This window comes from Poromitra crassiceps, assembly GCF_964638095.1.
Source record: "Poromitra crassiceps genome assembly, chromosome: 2".
NCBI lineage: Eukaryota > Metazoa > Chordata > Actinopteri > Beryciformes > Melamphaidae > Poromitra > Poromitra crassiceps.
In genome coordinates this window covers 77,939,520-77,958,224 of record NC_139624.1, presented here as the reverse complement: position 1 = coordinate 77,958,224, position 18,705 = coordinate 77,939,520, and the positions used below count along the sequence as shown (strand labels likewise).

Here is an 18,705-nt window from a genome sequence, read left to right as displayed (position 1 = left end):
ATTTATGATCTTTTAGTGATGTTGGTAGACACACGTAACAGTATAGATCCCCGTTATGAGGTCTGTTGATCAAAAGATCACCAAACGCTATATCGAAATCGGGTCTGAGCGGACGGGCAGCGACCATACAAAGGACAGCTTGTACAAGCTGGGGCTTCTCATCACCTGGACACATTTTACGGCTAAATTATCTGATAAACTGGCTGCGCATAACATTACTTATTTGTGGGAGTGCACGGGGGAAGTGTAGATTAATCGTGCAGCACTAGTACATTAGGTTACAAGTACATACCTCAGTCAGACTCTGGCAAATCCGACATGATTTGCTATCCTGTTGGTGTAGTTTCACACCAACCCTCTCCAGGCGTAGAAATACCCCCTTCTCGAGTGGTTTGCAGCTGCCCAACTTGCCTTTAGAACGAAGGTTTCTCTTACACAACCTGCAAAAATCGTTCACATTGGTAGTAGCCATCGCGCTCCTGTTGTGGTTGCAATGCTAGCAGTAGCCTAGTGAGTTAGCTCGGTGAGTTAGCTAGGTGGAGTTAGCTCGAGCGCTAACAACAAAGGTCGCAGAGTGATGACGCCATCTGTTGCACTGCGCATGTGCTCTGTGCACCAAGCTGATTGGATGACGGTTGGCTGGTGGAGTGGTCTATCGAGGGGGGCCCAACACCCGCTAGAAATCGGTTTGAATGGCTCGATCTCCAGACCCTAGTGACTGAGAGCAGGTCTGAGAGCAGGTCACGTGGGGGATGGGTTTACCCAGGCTAGGGATTCACAGCAAACACTATGCTACCATCAGCGCGGATCTGCAGAGGGTGGGAGCGAGCGAACAAACAAAGATTTTGTGTTGTCTCCCACAACCGACTGGGAAGTCCCACACACACAAAACCTCAAAGCAATTAACACTTGTTGACAGCTGGCAACGCATGGTTCCTCCTGGTTTGGTGCTCGAGGTCCGGTTCAAGTTTTGAAGGTATTTTGAGGATGGACTTACGGTCAAATCTATACTCCCTCAAAGGTTGCACATTTAAGCAATATCACACGAGAGGGAGGGCTGTTGTTGGCTAATATCGTCATGGCTGTGATTCGGTCATAGGCACGAGGCCGCAGGCCAAGTGCTGAGGATAATCACAGCTGTGACGATATTAGACAACAACAGCACGACCTTGAGTGTGATATTGCTTTTATACAACAGTTCTATTAAACAAAGCTGATTTAAAAAATGACAAAAAGCTGAGAAAATATATGATTTCTCTATTTATTCCTCCGCCAACAAAAATAGTCCCCTCAGCTTTCCGCTACCAGTTGCCGAAAATGTAGCCTAATTAACTGCAGGCTGCCTACTTTTTATCATACACATTGATTTGCACGTTTCCATGTATTGTACAGCCAGTGAAATAAGAGTCTGGTGATGGCATGTTAGTTATGTTAGGAAATAAATCCATCTTTGCGCTGTCGGTAGCTGTGTTACGCTTTGTGAATGACATTCAATGTAACTTGGCTGGTGTTTGTTTTGTTGATTAGAGCAGCTGTGAAGCGAGTACTATACAGTTATGGCACAGGCACAATGAGTCGCATTGACATTCAACAAACGTGATAACGATTTGCTAAAAACACATAATCTGCGTTAAGTGCCCCCTACTAATGTCGCACATAGCCTATTAATCACTGTCTCCCGCATTGAATAATTGAAGACAAATCACTGTCTGCGATGCATTTCCTCAAGTGAAGTCCCAATTGTGCTCAGGTCTTTTTTATGTTGCTTTACTGGGGTTTTATTCGGTAATCCAATCTGGAGCAGTTTATTAGGGTACCATTGTGACTTCTGTGTCACTCTATCACGTGGAAAATTCATTAGAACTTTAATCACAAAGCTAAATCAAGCCCGTTAGAAACAGACAGAATAGGGGATCACGTGGGCTCTCGAGGGAGATGGCGGCGTAGAAAGTTGCTCCGTGGAACCTAACACCAGATTCTAAAATTATCGATAATTACCCCGGTCTTTTTGCACAACATAGTGCTGGTTAACAACAAAACATAGCTGGTTGTCTCGCGGGAACCAAAATATAAATGCCTTCTGGCCGAAAAACTAGGAACAGCGTCTTGCCTCACAGCAGATGACAGCTAAAGCTAATCCTAGCACAACAATGGATGGCTACGTTAGCAGGCTATCAACAGGTGAGGTAGCTCCAGCGCCAGGTGCGACCAGTGAGACTGAGCCCACATTGAGCTTCCTCGCCACGGAGATAAGAGCAATCCGTGTATCCACACAGAACATTGAACAAGACACGAAAGAAATCAAGACTACGGTGGAAGGCATCGAGGGGAGAGTCGAGGCATTGGGCTCCCGTATAAAAGAGGCGGAGGGACGGATTGCTACACTGGAGACTGCCGCTGACGCATCCAAACAAAAATCCGATGCTATCCAGGAAGAAATGCAAAAGTTGCGAGACCATGTTGATGATTTGGATAACCGAGGACGATGCTGCAATGTCAGAATCGTGGGGATACCGGAGTTGAAAGAAGGAGACGACATGATCCAGTTTTTACAACGTGAGATTCCAGTCATGCTGGAGCACCAGTTCACCTCACTGGAGATAGAGCGGGCACATCAGGTCCCCACTGGCCCGGCAAGGGGCCCATCATTGTCAACATGCTCCGTTACCAAGTGAAGGAAGACATACTTCGGGCGTCCAGGGAGAAGGGGCAGATCGTATGGCAGGGATCCAAGATCATGTTTTTTGTGGATTACTCCAAGCAAGTCACAGATCGGAGGTTTTCCTTCAAACAAGTCAAGACCGATTTGAGGAACAAGGGAGTCGAGTACTCTCTCCGCTTCCCCGCCACCCTGGAGATTAAACACAATGGAGCTCGTCATCGGTTCAGCACACCCGAGGAAGCATCGGAGTTCATCAGAAAGAAAATGACCAAGGACTGATAACCTGTGGGGTAAACGAGTAACTATGGGCTCCCATTTCTCTTTTTTCAAACAATAATAACTGGTACTTTTGTTGGAGTCTATTAATATGTAGTATGTATCTAGTAGTTCTATAAAAACGGAGAATAAAAAAAAAAAAGTTTATAATTTTATGTTAACTCATTCATGGCCAGTTTAGGACTGCCAATATTTAGCACAGGCCAAAGATTTTCATAATTGTTGGTCATCTTTCAAGACCCACAGTAAATTATCTATTAGCACCAAAGTGATTTGCAATACCTCAAAATGAAGATGTACGTCTCTGGATTCACCAGGAAAAAAAAGTGAGCTTTTAGCATGTTCTGTACTCTACTTATAGCCATTTATATACACCCTGTTTTCACCAAAAAGGTCTCTCTGAGAAGACAAACAGCAGAAAAGGCCATTTTTGTAAAAGACACAATCTCAGGCAGAACTTGATCTCAATTCTTTTATTTTGAACTGTATTGACATCAGACATGTAAATATTATTCGTTATGACACAAATGACAAAAAAAAATATATATATATATATATATATATACATGAAGTGCTTTTTTTACATTCAACAATACAGTTTACTCAGTGTGAGTGAGTGTGCAGACAGACAGACAGACAGACAGACACACACACACACACACACACACACACACACACACACACACACACACAGAGAGAGTTCTGTCCACAGCTGCTGCTGGATCGCACCTCCTTCCCCCGCAAATTAGCATAGGAGGGGAACACCAAACTGGTCTGAGATCAGCGTCTAGCCTCCTCTGCCTCTGCATCGTTTTCCTCCTCTCGTTCGGGCTGGGACGAATGCTGCGACACAGGAACGGGTCCGGCTTGGCTTTGGGACCAGGCGCTGGAACCGGATCGATCATGTTCGTCACGGGTTTGACTACCGCGAACAACTCAATCCAGGTTCGCCCTGCAGCAAGGCGACCAGTGCAGCGCGCCGAGGGGTGTTTCAATGGCGTTTCTCCTCTCTACAAGGAAGCGCGTTTCTCTGTTTTCTGTTTTTCCTCCTGCTCATTTCAAAACAACAGCTGCGGTATGTGTTTGATCGCGTGTTGTCGGCTTTGTCTTTGAGGCTAGGGACCTGATAACATGTCACAGGCTGGGGAAGTCTTTGAACTACGCGCTGCACTAATAAAAACAAAAACACGTCAAACACGTCATTGGCCCTCTGGGCTATTCCTGATAACACGTCAAAGACGTCTTTGGCCATGAATGAGTTAAAAAATATATATATACACTGTATATATATATAGGCTAAAAAATTTTTTTTTATTACTATTATTTTTTTGTCATCTTGTTTATTCTAATTAAGGATTTACGCCCTATTTTTGTTAGATTTACTTACCAAGTGGAAAGTCAGACTGTCCTGGATGAATCTGTCGCTGTAATAGCTGACATCCAGTAGAGGGCGACAAAGATTAATTTTGAATTTTATTATTACCTAAATGTCTAAATTTAAAAAAACATTTGATAAAAATAAAAAATAAATAAAAATGTATTATTACATATGATTGTTACCAAATACAGCTGGTTGGGGTAACCTATTATGTTTAAGCTGGTTGGGGTTGAATGGAAAGGTGAGTTTGATTCCCATCGTGGTTTTTGTTTAAATGGGATATTTCTTGCCAAGTTCTGGGGGGCGCGAGGGGGGGTGGGGGGGAATGTGTATTGCTTGCGTGTTCAACTCAGACAGGTTTATTGTGTTTTTTTCTGTATTTCTTATTTTTACAGTACCGCCAGTCACTCCTTTTTGTCATGTTTATCTGTGCTTAGTTGCAGAAATGTCGCTCCTGTTCTCACATGCCTGGGCCTCAGGATAGAATTCAGTTGGGTGGTAGGGACATCACATTAACTTCTTGGAATGTCAAGGGGCTTGGCCAGATTATGAAAAGGGAGAGAGTCTTCAGATACCTCAAATCTTTAGCTTCTGATGTCATTTCCTTACAGGAGACTCATATCAAAGCAACCGAACAGCGCAGTTTCAGGCGCAGCTGGATCTCGCAGGTCTTTCAATCTCCTTTTACTTCTCATGCCCGTGGTGTCGCTATCCTTTTTAAGAAAAATATTCCTTTTCAACTCACTTCTATGATTTCAGACCCTCTGGGCAGGTATATTTTAGTTTCTGGCAGTATTCATTCATTTCGTTGACCCTACTTAAAATGTATGGTCCTAATATAGATGATCCTACGTTTTTTAGGAAGGTTTTTGACTTACTCCCCGATGCCAGCAATTCAAATATAATTATAGGGGGTGACCTGAACTGCTACTTGGATCCGTACTTAGACAGGCTATCTTCAAGTCCGCCCCCAAACATTACATCAGCACAGGTCCTGAACAACTTAATTAAGTCCAGGAATACAGCAGATTAGATTATTTTCTAATAGATTCTCATTTGATCTCCCACGTCACCAATACAAAATACCATAACATATTGATTTCTGACCATGCCCCCTTAACACTGTCATTAAGTCTCTCTCTTCCCAAACAAACTTACTCTTGGCGTTTCAACCCCTCATTACTTGCTGAAGAGAAATTCATAGAATACATTACCACCAAATGAAAACATTTCATGGAATTCAATGACATCGGTGAGGTATCAGACTCCACACTATGACATCGGTGAGGTATCAGACTCCACACTATGACATCGGTGAGGTATCAGACTCCACACTATGGTGAGGTATCAGACTCACACTATGACATCGGTGAGGTATCAGACTCCACACTATGACATCGGTGAGGTATCAGACTCACACTATGACATCGGTGAGGTATCAGACTCACACTATGACATCGGTGAGGTATCAGACTCCACACTATGACATCGGTGAGGTATCAGACTCCACACTATGGTGAGGTATCAGACTCACACTATGACATCGGTGAGGTATCAGACTCCACACTATGACATCGGTGAGGTATCAGACTCACACTATGACATCGGTGAGGTATCAGACTCACACTATGACATCGGTGAGGTATCAGACTCCACACTATGACATCGGTGAGGTATCAGACTCACACTATGACATTGGTGAGGTATCAGACTCCACACTATGGGAAACATTGAAGGCTGTCATTCGGGGGGATATAATCTCATTTGAGTCCGCTGCCAAGAAGGGAAGAGAAAAACGAATATTAGAGATTGAAAACGCTCTTCCCGCCCTTGAAGCAACATACCAGGTCTCTAAATCCTCTGAAGATTATAATAAGATATTGAAGCTGAAATATGAATATAACTGCATCCTGGGTGGTCAAATAAATACGTTCCTTTTAAAACTGAGACAAAAGCAATTTGAATTGGGGGATAAGCCCGAGGGGCTCTTGGCACGGCAGCTTAAAGGAACACTCTGCCCATTTTCAACCAGCTTTGTATCATTAGAACATCAGTAGTATATCAGAAAACTGTAAACGGTTTTGAAGTCTGTCATTTAATTTGACAGTTATTGAGTGTTAAAGTGTGGACCAGTGACATCACTGGTCCACACTAACTCAAATTAATAACTCATTAACTCAAATCAACTCTCAATAACTGTCAAACTAGATGAATGACTTCAAAACCGTTTACAGTTTGAGAGTTGATTTGAGTTCATGAGTTATTCATTTGAGTTAGTGTGGACCAGTGATGTCACTGGTCCACACTTTAACACTCAATAACTGTCAAATTAAATGACAGACTTCAAAACAGTTTACAGTTTTCTGATATACTACTGATGTTCTAATGATACAAAGCTGGTTGAAAATGGGCGGAGTGTTCCATTAAGGGTGCTCAGGCCTCCAGGTCAATCCTCTCCATCAAATCAAAGAGGGGCGCCCTGTTGACCAACCCGAAAGAGATAAACAACCGTTTCAGGGAGTTTTACAGTGAACTCTATTCTGCTAAATGTGATGCTACTCAATCTGACTTGAATGGCTTTTTTGACCCTCTTGAAACCCCCAAACTCAGTGACGCTGCCAGAAAGGACTTAGACTCTGATTTCACATTGGAAGAAATAACCTCTGCCATTAAAGCATTCCCATCAGGCAAAGCTGCCGGGCTGGATGGATTTGGTGGTGAATTTTATAAGAAATTCTGCGACACTCTTGCCCCACTCCTTCTCAGAATGGCATCTAGTTCTAAGAGGGACAAAGTCTTGCCTAAAACACTATACGAAGCTAACATCTCCCTCATCTTGAAAAAGGGGAAGGAGGAAGTAGACCCGGCTAGCTACAGACCCATAGCACATAGAATTTTTACAGAAAGGTAATCACTAAAACGCTGGCTACCCGGCTAAATAAACATTTATCATCCATCATACATCCTGACCAGACAGGGTTCATTCCAAGTACGGTAGGTTCTCTTTCTTCAATGTCAGACGCCTCCTCAACACCATATACGCAGATCACAGTAAGACCAGTGGTGCAGCGATTTTGTCACTTGACGCACAGAAGGCTTTCGATCAGGTTGAGTGGCCTTATATGTTCGAGTCACTGCACAGATTCGGATTTGGCGATTCATTTATATCTTGGGTAAAGCTAATATATGCTAATCCAACATGTTCAGTTATAACCAATGGAGATAAATCGACCAGGTTTCCATTACTTCGCTCGGTCCAGCAGGGTTGCCCTCTCTCACCGGCCCTCTTCGCCGTCGCGCTCGAGCCCCTTGCCTTAAAAATACGTGGTCACCCAGATATCACAGGCCTGAAGGTCAGAGGTATTGAGACGTGCATCAGTTTGTACGCCGATGACGTAATATTATACCTACATAACTCAGAACAATCGATACCCCCTCTCCTAGAATTAATCACCACCTTGGGTAGGCTATCGGGATACACAATTAACTGGACAAAGAGTGACTTTATGCCTCTTTCTGATGTCTTCACTCCCGGTTTTCTGGAGAATCTCCCATTTAAACTGGCTAAAGACCGCCTCACCTATCTTGGCTTGACCATACCCAGAGATCCTAAACTAATATTTAAAGGTCCCAATTTGTGCAGCTGTAACCTCTTAAAAACGTGTGTCTCTGGTCCATAAAACATGATTCTGGATTAATTTGTCGAAAATATAGCAACCCCGTTTGTTCTGACGGAGTTGTCACTTCCTCATCTCGTTGCGTCCCAAGAATGGTCTGTTTCTATAATATATTCAGAACTAACAGTTCCCATTGGCCGCTGAGGGAGAGCCCGCCCCAGGCTCCCAGCGGCCAATCAGATTAGCGTCTGTGGACCAGCACGCTAGGTTGTGTCCACAACTAACGTTAGCAACGAGCTATCGCTAACTTAACGGTTGCTACGCTAAAGAGGACATCTCAAAATGCCTAGACTTACCGAATGCACCTCCGCAGTTGCTGGATCACGTACAGTTGGCGTCGCTCCAGCTAGAAGTGTTAATTTTGTGGCTATAGACAAAATGGTGCAGGTAGCTTGTGTGAGAGAGACCGCGCGCAGTATGCTTGAGGACCCGACTGACGTCACATTAACCCGTCTGGGGGAACAGAGTGTAAGGGGCGTGGCTTGAAGGAGACTGCAGGGGGAAGCTGGATAGGGACAAATCCAACGCTGGCAGTTCTGAGGTTGTGACCACTCATTACAGGGAGGGATGACAGCAGTATATATGCATTTACAAGTAAAAACAGCTTTTGCACGGAATGGGACCTTTAAGTTGAATTTTGGTGATTTTGTTTTAAGACTTAAACATTGTATAGAAAACTGGAAAATCTTGCCCTTGTCTATGATTGGCCGTATAAACTCAGTTAAGATGGTTTCACTTCCCAGGTTCCTCTATCTGTGTCAAAACCTCCCCATCTTCCTTACATCAGCTTTTTTCAAAGAACTGGACTCAATAATTCTGTCCTATATCTGGAATTATAAAAATCATAGAATTTCGAAAATTCACTTGCAGAAACCCAAGTCTGAAGGCGGGTTGGCCTTACCAGTGTTTAGGCACTACTACTGGGCTGCCAATGTTAGAGCTCTAATGTTTTGGCGGCAAGGGACCCCTGACAATTTAGCTCTCGGGGCCCCCCTGTGGCTGAAAATGGAGGCCAGTTCTATTGCCAACTCTTCTCTGCCAGCCATCTTATTTTCTAAGCTAGAGAGGCCGGGGACTCTTAAGGATTTGGGTTTTGTTGTGAGAAACTCCCTCAGGATTCTAAACCAAGTTAGGAAAGTTTTGAGTCTACCAGATGTTTCCATCCACACTCCTGTTTGTTTGAATCACTCTTTTTTGCCTCCTTGGTCAGACAGAAACTACCATGCCTGGAGTGAGAGGGGTCTGGCTTCCATCAAAGACCTATATATAGATGGTTGCATCCTTTGATTTACTGAAAGGGAAGTTTGGGTTGCCCGGCACGGACTGGCTCAGATTCCTACAAATCAGAAACTATGTTCGATCCAAGATTCAGGCCTTTGAAGCGCTCCCAAATGAACATGCTCTTTTTGATGTTTTGTTGAGCCCTCCTCACTCCAGGCACCTCATCTCTAGATTTGTGTGTCTGTTTGATGACTATACCATGGCCTCTACTGAGAGGATTAGAGAGGCATGGCAGGAAGAACTTGGTACTGAATTATCTGACATTATATGGGAAAAGAGTCGGTTGTACAACTCTGCTCAGCTAGCAGACATCAGCTGATTCAATTTAAAGTCGCTCACCGTCTCTCCACTACTCTAAGCAGAAATTACACAAGATCTATCCTACTATCTCACCACTGTGTGAAAGATGTCAAGTGTCGGAGGGCACACTGTCTCATGCCTTCTGGTTCTGCCCTTCACTGACGGGATTCTGGGCCAGAATATTTGACTGGTACTCTAAGGCCTACAGGGTAGCCCTTCAGCCGGAGGCAAAACTCGCCATCTTCGGCTGCTCGGAGTCTTCTCTGAACTTTCCTACAGCTGTGCAACAGACTCTGACACTGGGGACAACTGTCGCCAAAAAACAAATTCTGAAGGAATGGAAATCTCCCTCTCCACCCTCTTTCCAATTGTGGTTGACGGACATGACCTCTGTTATACGCATGGAGAGACTTAGGTTCCTGAGAACCAATGCACTTAGAAAATGTATAACTATCTGGGACCCGTTTTTAGTTTACCTCAACGAGGCTAGGGGTGACGGGTGACTCACCCAGCTGGCTTCCCATAGACCCCTTGAGTGAGATCCCAGGTATATCGTTTACAAGAACATAAGAACCTTAGGTGGCTGGCGGCACCACTTTGTAATGTTGATTATATTTTTTGTTTTGTTTTTGTTTTGTTTTTAATTTCTTTCCCCTGTGTCTGAGCCTGTTTGTCTGTTTTGTCTTGTTTGTGTTCTATACAAATTTAAAATGTGAAAAAAAAGATTATAATAAAAAAAAAGAAACAGACAGAATAGGGGAAGCTAGGTGTTTTTACCTTCAAAATAAAAGCCATATTTTATAACTGGGTAAATAAAAATCAGGGTCGTCGACTCACTACATGTTAAAATGTAGTTTAATTGTCTGTGTTCTATATGTCTTCTGTGTATTTTGGATCACACACAAAAAACGTTGCAACATGCATCAATAAGACATTAGTTTATTTAATTACCATTATTGTGAAGGTTTTAACCAGACGTTTCAATGTTATTCTGGCTCACTTGACGCTTGTGCGGCTTCAGTCGGCCTCAATCTGCACGCAAATCGTTATCACAACAGCTGTGTATGAATGCGAAATAAAAGGTGAGCACGCAACGCTAGTTTGCTGTTTTATGCAGATACAGTTGTCGTCTAAACAGTTACCAAGCAAGCAGAAACAGTAATATTTCCAACTAGTGAGAGGCAGCAATGTGCCGCAAGGCATCTAGTCTGCTGCAAAGCTATTAGAAGCAGAAGAAGACGCTCGCCCGATAGCTCGCTAACAGATTAGCACTAGTATTAGAGATGCTCCGATCAGGGTGCGAACTACGGGGGAGCTGGGGGGGCTTTGGCTCCCCTTAAAGAAATAGTAGACCCCCTGAAAACATGACTTGTGAAATTTGGGGGGGTCTCTAAATTATTGACTAATATATATTACCCCATGTATTTTCTATTTCTTTTTCTGTACCTTCATAGTGAATAATGCGTAAAATTACGCTATTTTAATCGTATGATTCAGAGTGTGCTCAATCACTGTAAGCCCCTATACCGACATGCATGTTATTCTTATCACCACATCGAAGCGTGGCGGCGCAGGTGCAAATCAAACGTCACTCACGCGGGCAGGTCAGATTTAAAACAACAGCAAGATGTCAAAAAGAAAACAAGGCAGTTTGACAAACTTTACATTCACGAAGAAATGGAAGCAGCCGTCAGTTGAACAGCAACAAGTCGCTTCTACTTCAAACGCAGATGTGGAAAAAGTGACGACGACGTGAAGCTGGAATACCTCCGAGTCCTCCCGCATATGGAGGACTGTTTGTGAGATGGAATGCGTCAGGAACTTCACAGTGAGTGGGACATGTGCGTTATGGAGTGGATAAAAGTGTTGGGCAGAGATATCATGTTCTTGTGGATGCAGTGTGTATGGAGAGCAGTGCGCCCGTGTCGCCTTTCTGTGCTCTCTCACCCTCCCTCCCTCTCTGTGTGCGCAGCGCGCTTTTCTCTCTTGGAGAGACTGTGAACGTTGAAGGGAGGCAGTCCTTTTCACCCCCCCCCCCCCCCCCCCCCCGGTGAAAAAGTCGGCTCCCCCGAAAGTCACAGTATAGTTCGCACACTGGCTCCGATCAGCTTTTTTGAGGCCGATCACCGATCACCGATCACTGGAAGCAGTATCTGCCGATCCCGATATGGCCGATCACCGATCACCATCAATTCAAGCCTTCTATTTATTGTGTCGCATTATTCATATATTTAATTATTCTTAACAACATCGACATTGTATATTAAGTATTAAAATTAGGAGATGAGAAAGTATCATGAATTGACATCCGTTTTATTGCAGGCTAAGGCAACATGCAACTCTCTCTAGAGACACTCTCTTAGACAACTTGGAGCTTACAGAGTAGACTGTATACTGTAGCTTTCCTGTGGAAAAATAAATACAGTCTTATAAAACAAAAAATATAATACTATGTACACAACATGTGCACCAACACAGCTTGGAACATGTCTGTGAAAGCTGCAGCGATAGCCTCCGCGGTGTGTGACCCAGAAAACTCTTGTGAGTGAAGTACAACTTTGTTCAGGTCGAACTTTTCATCAATAAACTGCGCAGTTAGGCTCAGCATGGACATACGACAGACACTCGAACTCCAAATGTCAGTCGTGAAGCTGATTGACGTGGTGTTGTCTTTCATAAGGCTCTCGATGTGCTTGTACACAATTTGGTATAATTCCGGCAGGCAAACGTCAGTTAAATATTTACGTCCTGGCAGCGTGTAACGTGGATCCAAGCAGGACATGAGGCGTTTGAACCCGAGGTCTTCCGCAATAGACAGCGGCTGCTGATCAAGACATGAATTCCATTAGCTTTGCATTTATTTCTTTTCGTTTCTTGCTGTCGTTGCTGTAGGGTTGCTGTCGTTTCAATGTCTCTGTTACAGTTAGCGTTAGCTGATTGAGTGGCATTTGGGTTGCTGAACGCTCTTTCGCTGCCTTAGCGCTCGCCAACTTTGTAAACTCCTCAAATTCCTTGACGTGGGAAACCTTCAAATGTCTTATGAGGTTCGTAGTGTTGAAACTCTTCTGCTGCGTTCCTCCACGCGGTATCTCCTTTGAGCACACAATGCAAACGGCAAATTTGTTGTCCTTCTCCAACAAGTTGTAAAATTGCCAGACAGGCGACGCCATGTTAGCTGCTGTGTTGTTTGTTCTTGCCCAAGCTGCTTTCGCTATAGAGAGAGTGCAACTTCCAAACACTTTTTCGCCACTACCACCACGCCCCCTAAGGAAACTTGGGAGCCAATGAAGCTTCATGACACGGAGACACAGCCAATCACAAGCTGCCCTTTAGGAGACCGGAAGAATACTACTTGGCAGCCTGGGAGTGCACTATCTCTATATTGAAACGTCTCTGGTAGTAGTTCTTGCAGATTTTGTGTCATTCTGATCGGCCTTGTTTGATCGGCACTTTTGATAACTCCGATCAAAGCCGAAAAAGGCCAAATCGGCCGATTCCGATCAAGTGCCGATCGATCGGAGCAACTCTAACTAGTATTTTAGCAAACTATCAAAAACATCGGGACTAACTGTTGTATAACATTCATCATGTCCAGTGGGTTTTGCCTGTCTCGAAAAATGTGTCTCAAACTCAGCCATGTTCAACAAATAATTTCACACAAATTCACATTTAAGTGACGGTTATGTGTCCCTTAAGATTTTCTGAGGAAAATGGCTCCTAAGGACCTTCTAGCAAGGCATAAGGGAATACTTAACTAGATAAGGGCAAACACTCAGAGAGATCTAAGGGTTTTCCCTTACAATATCCTAAGGGAATCCTTAGGTGACTTTATGCAACTAATTTTTTCCTAAATGATACTCAGATGAAAATTTAAGGGCAACCTTAGCTTGAGTGGTTTTATGCAACCGGGCACTGGCCTATAAGGTTTACTATCAGGCATGGAGAGACACAATGTGCAGCTCAACAAGGACATAATGACCATCCTACAGACTCAGTGACATGAACACATGATGTTTGCCCTTCTGACACGCGTGAGATATGAACAGAACCGAGAACATGAAAAAGAAACAAGAGAGAGAGAGAGAGATGAAAATAACCGCTCTGGCTCTTGACAAAAACATTTGTGGTCGTTAGCAACATCTTCTACCTACCACATACACATGAGCAGTTTCACACACACACACACGCACGCGCACACACGCACGCACGCACACGCACACACACACACACACACACACACACACACACACACACACACACACACAGTTGCTAATGTGATAAGCGCTTCATTAAACTCTACATAAGAATGATAACCTCGCTCCACCTTCACCCCTCCTCATCCCCCTCTTTACCTCCTATCCTCTCAAAGGATGTGATTAGGTGCATAAACCAGCAGGAAAAAGTAATAAAAAAGCAATCTCCCATTAGAAACAGGAAATTGGGAGTTGTGTATTACAAAAATAAAAAATAAAAGCCTGAAACACCCTGAAAAATCACATGCCCACTGTAACTCACTGTTGCTCGTTCTCTCTTCATGTCCGCGCTCTTATTTTATTCTCCGGGGATTAGATAGGTTTATGCATGCATGTATGTCACAGATGAAGATGAAGGTTTGTGTTTGTGCTTTTATTGCTGCGGGGGAGACGCAAGGAGTAAATTCAGAATGATGAGAGGAGAAAGAGAAAGAAAAACATACAAAGAGAAAGTTAGAATGTGTGAGTGAGCAAGCGCACGTGTGTCTGTACATAATACGCCACAATTGATGTCATGGGGAGAAGGCAGAAGTAAACAGTACTTGTGATTCAATTCCAGGGAAAAGATGAGCAAAATAAGTGAGACAGATTTCTGAGAAGCGAGCAGAATGAAGAAGTGCTTGCAGGCAGAACACAGCAGATACAAAACAATCTGTGAACAGGTGCGATGATAAAATGCATATCATTTTTTTTTTATAATAACTCATTGAGTGCCAGCCACTTTTGGAGAACGGACGCTCCCAGTGCCAGAGTTTCAGAGCGTTTTCAGTGATTTCTCGAGGCCCACAGAATATTGTGTGATATTACTATGTAAACACCGAACACGCAAAAAGAACGATGAGACTCTCTTCTATCATCAGCAAAAACAGGTTTATTGATATCATTTTCCGTTCTTTAGTTATCAGCCGGAGAAGATAGCTTGATTTAACCAAAAACAGCCGTTTTTTTCTAGAAGCTGAGATAATGAGCCTTTTGTGAAATTAAACATTTCAAGCACATCACTGACTCTGAAGCTAATATTTTCTGATGTAGTCACACCTCAAAAATAATTTCCTTCAATAAAACAGTGAAGGCCAGGGAATTTTGTTTGGCAGAATAATATTTTTGCCAGACCCATGGGGTCGGCCTACAGAAGGCTTTGTCGGTCGGTCGGTCGGTCTGTCTGTCTGTCCCTCTTTTCCTCCCTGGAGGTACACAGGGGCACCGTGCAAGAGTCATCCAGGCTGGGATGCACTATTGGCGGATAGATTGAGCGGGATGAGAGCCTCCTTTTATGGAGCTTTTTTCCATTTTTTTCCATTTTTCGTGTGGTGCTCCAGGACGGACCCCCGTCATGGCGCAGAGGTATGCCCGGCCTCGGTGGCCCCCTCCCGGGTTGGGAGGGGGGTCTACCCCCCCCCCCCCCCCCCCCACCCAAAAAAATATTTTTTTTTAACTTTTTTTTCTCTCGCTCTATCATACAGAGAGGTTGGTCCCGGGTTGGGAGAGGGGGTCAACCTACCCCCCCCCCCCCCTCCTCACCCAAATATGGGCATCAGCCCTTCTGCCCATATTCTGTGCACTGACTGACAAGGGACAGGTGAATGTAATCAGACTGGAAGTTTTGCTGGTCTAGCCTATCTACAACCAAATACCCCTATACACAAAATGTTACACACACACAAAATGCCTAAAATGATTTATACTTTTAACTTATAAAGTGGTTTGTAGGTGTGTTGCTGCCTACTAGGAATTTGTTCCTTCTGGGTCTGGCAGGTCTTGTTTAGCTGCAACCAGCAGCGCTGGCCCCTGCGTGCGCTGCTGGTTGCAGCTTCTTGCTGGTCTTGATTTGCTGCTGGTGGGCATCGGATATTCTGGCTTGCGTTTGCCAATCCTGTCCTGCTGTCTGGGTCTGTCTGGGTCAGTGTTGTGTGCTGCTCTGCGTGCTCTGCATGCCCCACACCCCCCCCCCCCCCCCTCAACTGCAAACCCCTCCTCCGTGGGAGTGTCTCTGGTGGCTTTCTGCTGCGTTTGCTGTGCACAGTGAAGGGTGCGCTACATCCAGCTTTTTTACAGCGTTCCGCGTGTGTTTGTCACCGGCTCCCATGCTTCCAGTTGAGAATAATAACAACTCCACGGCTGATCATGCGGATGGGCTGTCGCAGCGGACACGGAGGGGCTCAATTGTGGCAGCAGATTGGCTGCTGCAGGCACAGCTAACGTTATGCTTCATGCATATCGATGCATACGGATGCGATGCGATTTCCGTTTCCCCAACGACTTCTTCTCTGTTTTTTCCTCGCCTTTCTGTAATCTGGAGAGCACTGTCGCCACCTAAGGGTTCTGTAAAATAGGTTATACACATTCAATAGCTCCCATATTGTAAGAGGCGATGTAAGAGGCTTAGATCCACGTCCCACCGTCAAAAAACGCAATTGACGAACATACTCGTCCTTGGCACTCTACGTTACTAAACCAATTGACGAACATACTCGTCGTTGGCACTCAATGAGATAATAGATAATGAATGATATAAGTATTTTGGATAGGAATCGATGAGTGGTTTTCCAATTAAGCCCATTTCTCTGTGTGTGTGTGTGTGTGTGTGTGTGTGTGTGTGTGTGTGTGTGTGTGTGTGTGTGTGTGTGTGTGTGTGTGTGTGTGTGTGTGTGTACAGTATTTGCAGCTTCTAATCTGATCCTTTCCTCTCACCAGGTATGTTATGTTACCGTTACATTACGTTATGGTACACAGAGAAAGGCAGGAAGTGACGTTCACTTTGGCTCTCTATTGTGTCTTCTCTATCTTCTATGTCACACTTTTTGTAATGCTATTTTCACTAATAAAAACAAACAAACAAAAGACATAATGATTCTATGTATTTTCAGTATTGGGTGAAAACACCAGTATGCCCTGAATGTAAATTTTTCAGCACCAAGGGTCATAGAATTTCCCTTCAAGGAACTTCTTCCTGTTCTTCTCCAATTGAAGTTAAAACATGAAAATCAACAACGTTGTGACCAATAGTGAATGTGTCTAGGATACCATGAAGGAGCTGTACTTCCTCATGGTATCCTTATAAACTAGTGTCAGGTAACACAACTCTGTATTGTGCTCCACTGATACTCACACAAAAGTCAGCTTCCTTTGCCCTCAGGTGTGAAAAAAGCTCTCTCTCTCTGAGCAACTGACGCATACAACATCACACACACACACACACGCGCGCGCGCGCACTCTCACAGGCACACACACAGATTAAATTTGTGCTTGCTCGCTCTCGCTCTCTCTCTCCCTCCTTCTATGCGCATCCGACGTGCAATGCACCCAAACGCACACACATTCTTATAATTTCAGCTGCCAAGAAATCTCTGAAAATTAAATGTTTCCATCCCCAAAGATGATATGACACAGGAGTCTCCTGGCCAATCCAGGAGGGTTGGCAGCCATATCTATTCTAAACCGTTTGATTTGTGGCTATAAACGAACAAAGCCACAAATGCAACAATTGTATAATTTAAGTCCCTGAATGGGAACAAAGCAAACGAGCTACATGTGTGAAAATGCTCTTAGGGCAGGTTCACACCAAAAAGTCCGGGTCCTTGGTTTGGGCCAGAGAAGAGGATGATACATTGTTTCATTTTTCAGCTGGTTCGGTTTGCGTTCACAAGGCCAAAATCTACTAGTCCTGCCCACACAAACCAAAGTCACGTGGGCAGAAATCTCATTCTGTTATTGGCCATACTGACTTCCTCCCGACTCTGTAATATCCAGTTTACGTTGACGCAAACGGCCATTGTTGATGACGTGTCACTATGCGACACCCAGTTACTCCATGTCAGAAAATAAAGATGGACGCACGTCGTTTAACCAGTCAACTTATGTCTGTTTATTTAGACAATTATATGTCAATAGAACAGTAAACATTACAGACTCCACGTTTGTCCCCTGCCACTAGTCATTTTTGTCTGTTTGTGATGTCGCTGGTAACGAGACGAGATAAGCTAGCTAACTGCTACAGCTAGCAAGCAGCTTCTTCTTCCGGGGTAGCTTCCAAAACAGGAAATAACAAAAAAGATCAACACAAAAAATCACATGCTTCCTCTGACTAGTCCGGGTGGGGTTCACACCAGAAATGGGCCACTCCAGAGTTCGCTTGAGAGCGGACTGAGACCACCTCTCACAGGCGAACCAGAGTCTGCACCAGAGTTCGAGTAGGAGCGTTCACACCGACCCTACGGACCGTACTAAAGGGGAAAGGTCCGATAGACCGGACTAAACAAGGCTGGTGTGAACCCGCCCTCGATCCCAACTAGGTTCCCCAGCTCCATTTCCCCCCACACCTGTACATTGTAGAAAGTTACTAAATTATTCAGTATACAGTATATATTGTACATATGGCTGTAGATAAAGTAGATATATCAATCTATCTATAGTATCTATCACCACAACGAGAGCTATTGCTACAAAAATGCATGATACAGTTTATCCTACCTTTTGCAATATTCATTAAGTGGAATTACTCTAGGAAAAGACACTGCTGTTTTCTGTGTTGCCATTAGTGTTAAGATCTTGTCAAATGTAAGGCTTTGATTGATTGATTGATTGCATGTTCCTCCCCACTCTCTCCCCTCCTCTCTCTCCCTCTTATGGTCCATTAGTTATGCTAATGTTGGGTTAAGTACATCTTAACTTGGTTGTGATTGATTTGCATGTCCCCGCCCCTCTCTCTCACCCTCCATCCATTTTTTTTGTCTCAATCAAACACAAGGCTAACAAACAGAGCACTTTCCACATTCATAGGCTTTCTCCCAAACATACACCGACACAGACTACACCCATACGCACACACGAACACACACGGACACACACGCGTGCCGTGCACACACACGAACACACACA

At 44.2% G+C, this 18,705-nt stretch overlaps 1 protein-coding gene across 1 annotated transcript in view; it reads right to left on the bottom strand.

Annotated features, from left to right (window-relative positions):
* tpk1 (thiamin pyrophosphokinase 1) overlaps positions 1 to 18,705 on the bottom strand; it is a 211,292-nt gene that overhangs the window by 143,362 nt on the left and 49,225 nt on the right. The window lies entirely within an intron of this gene.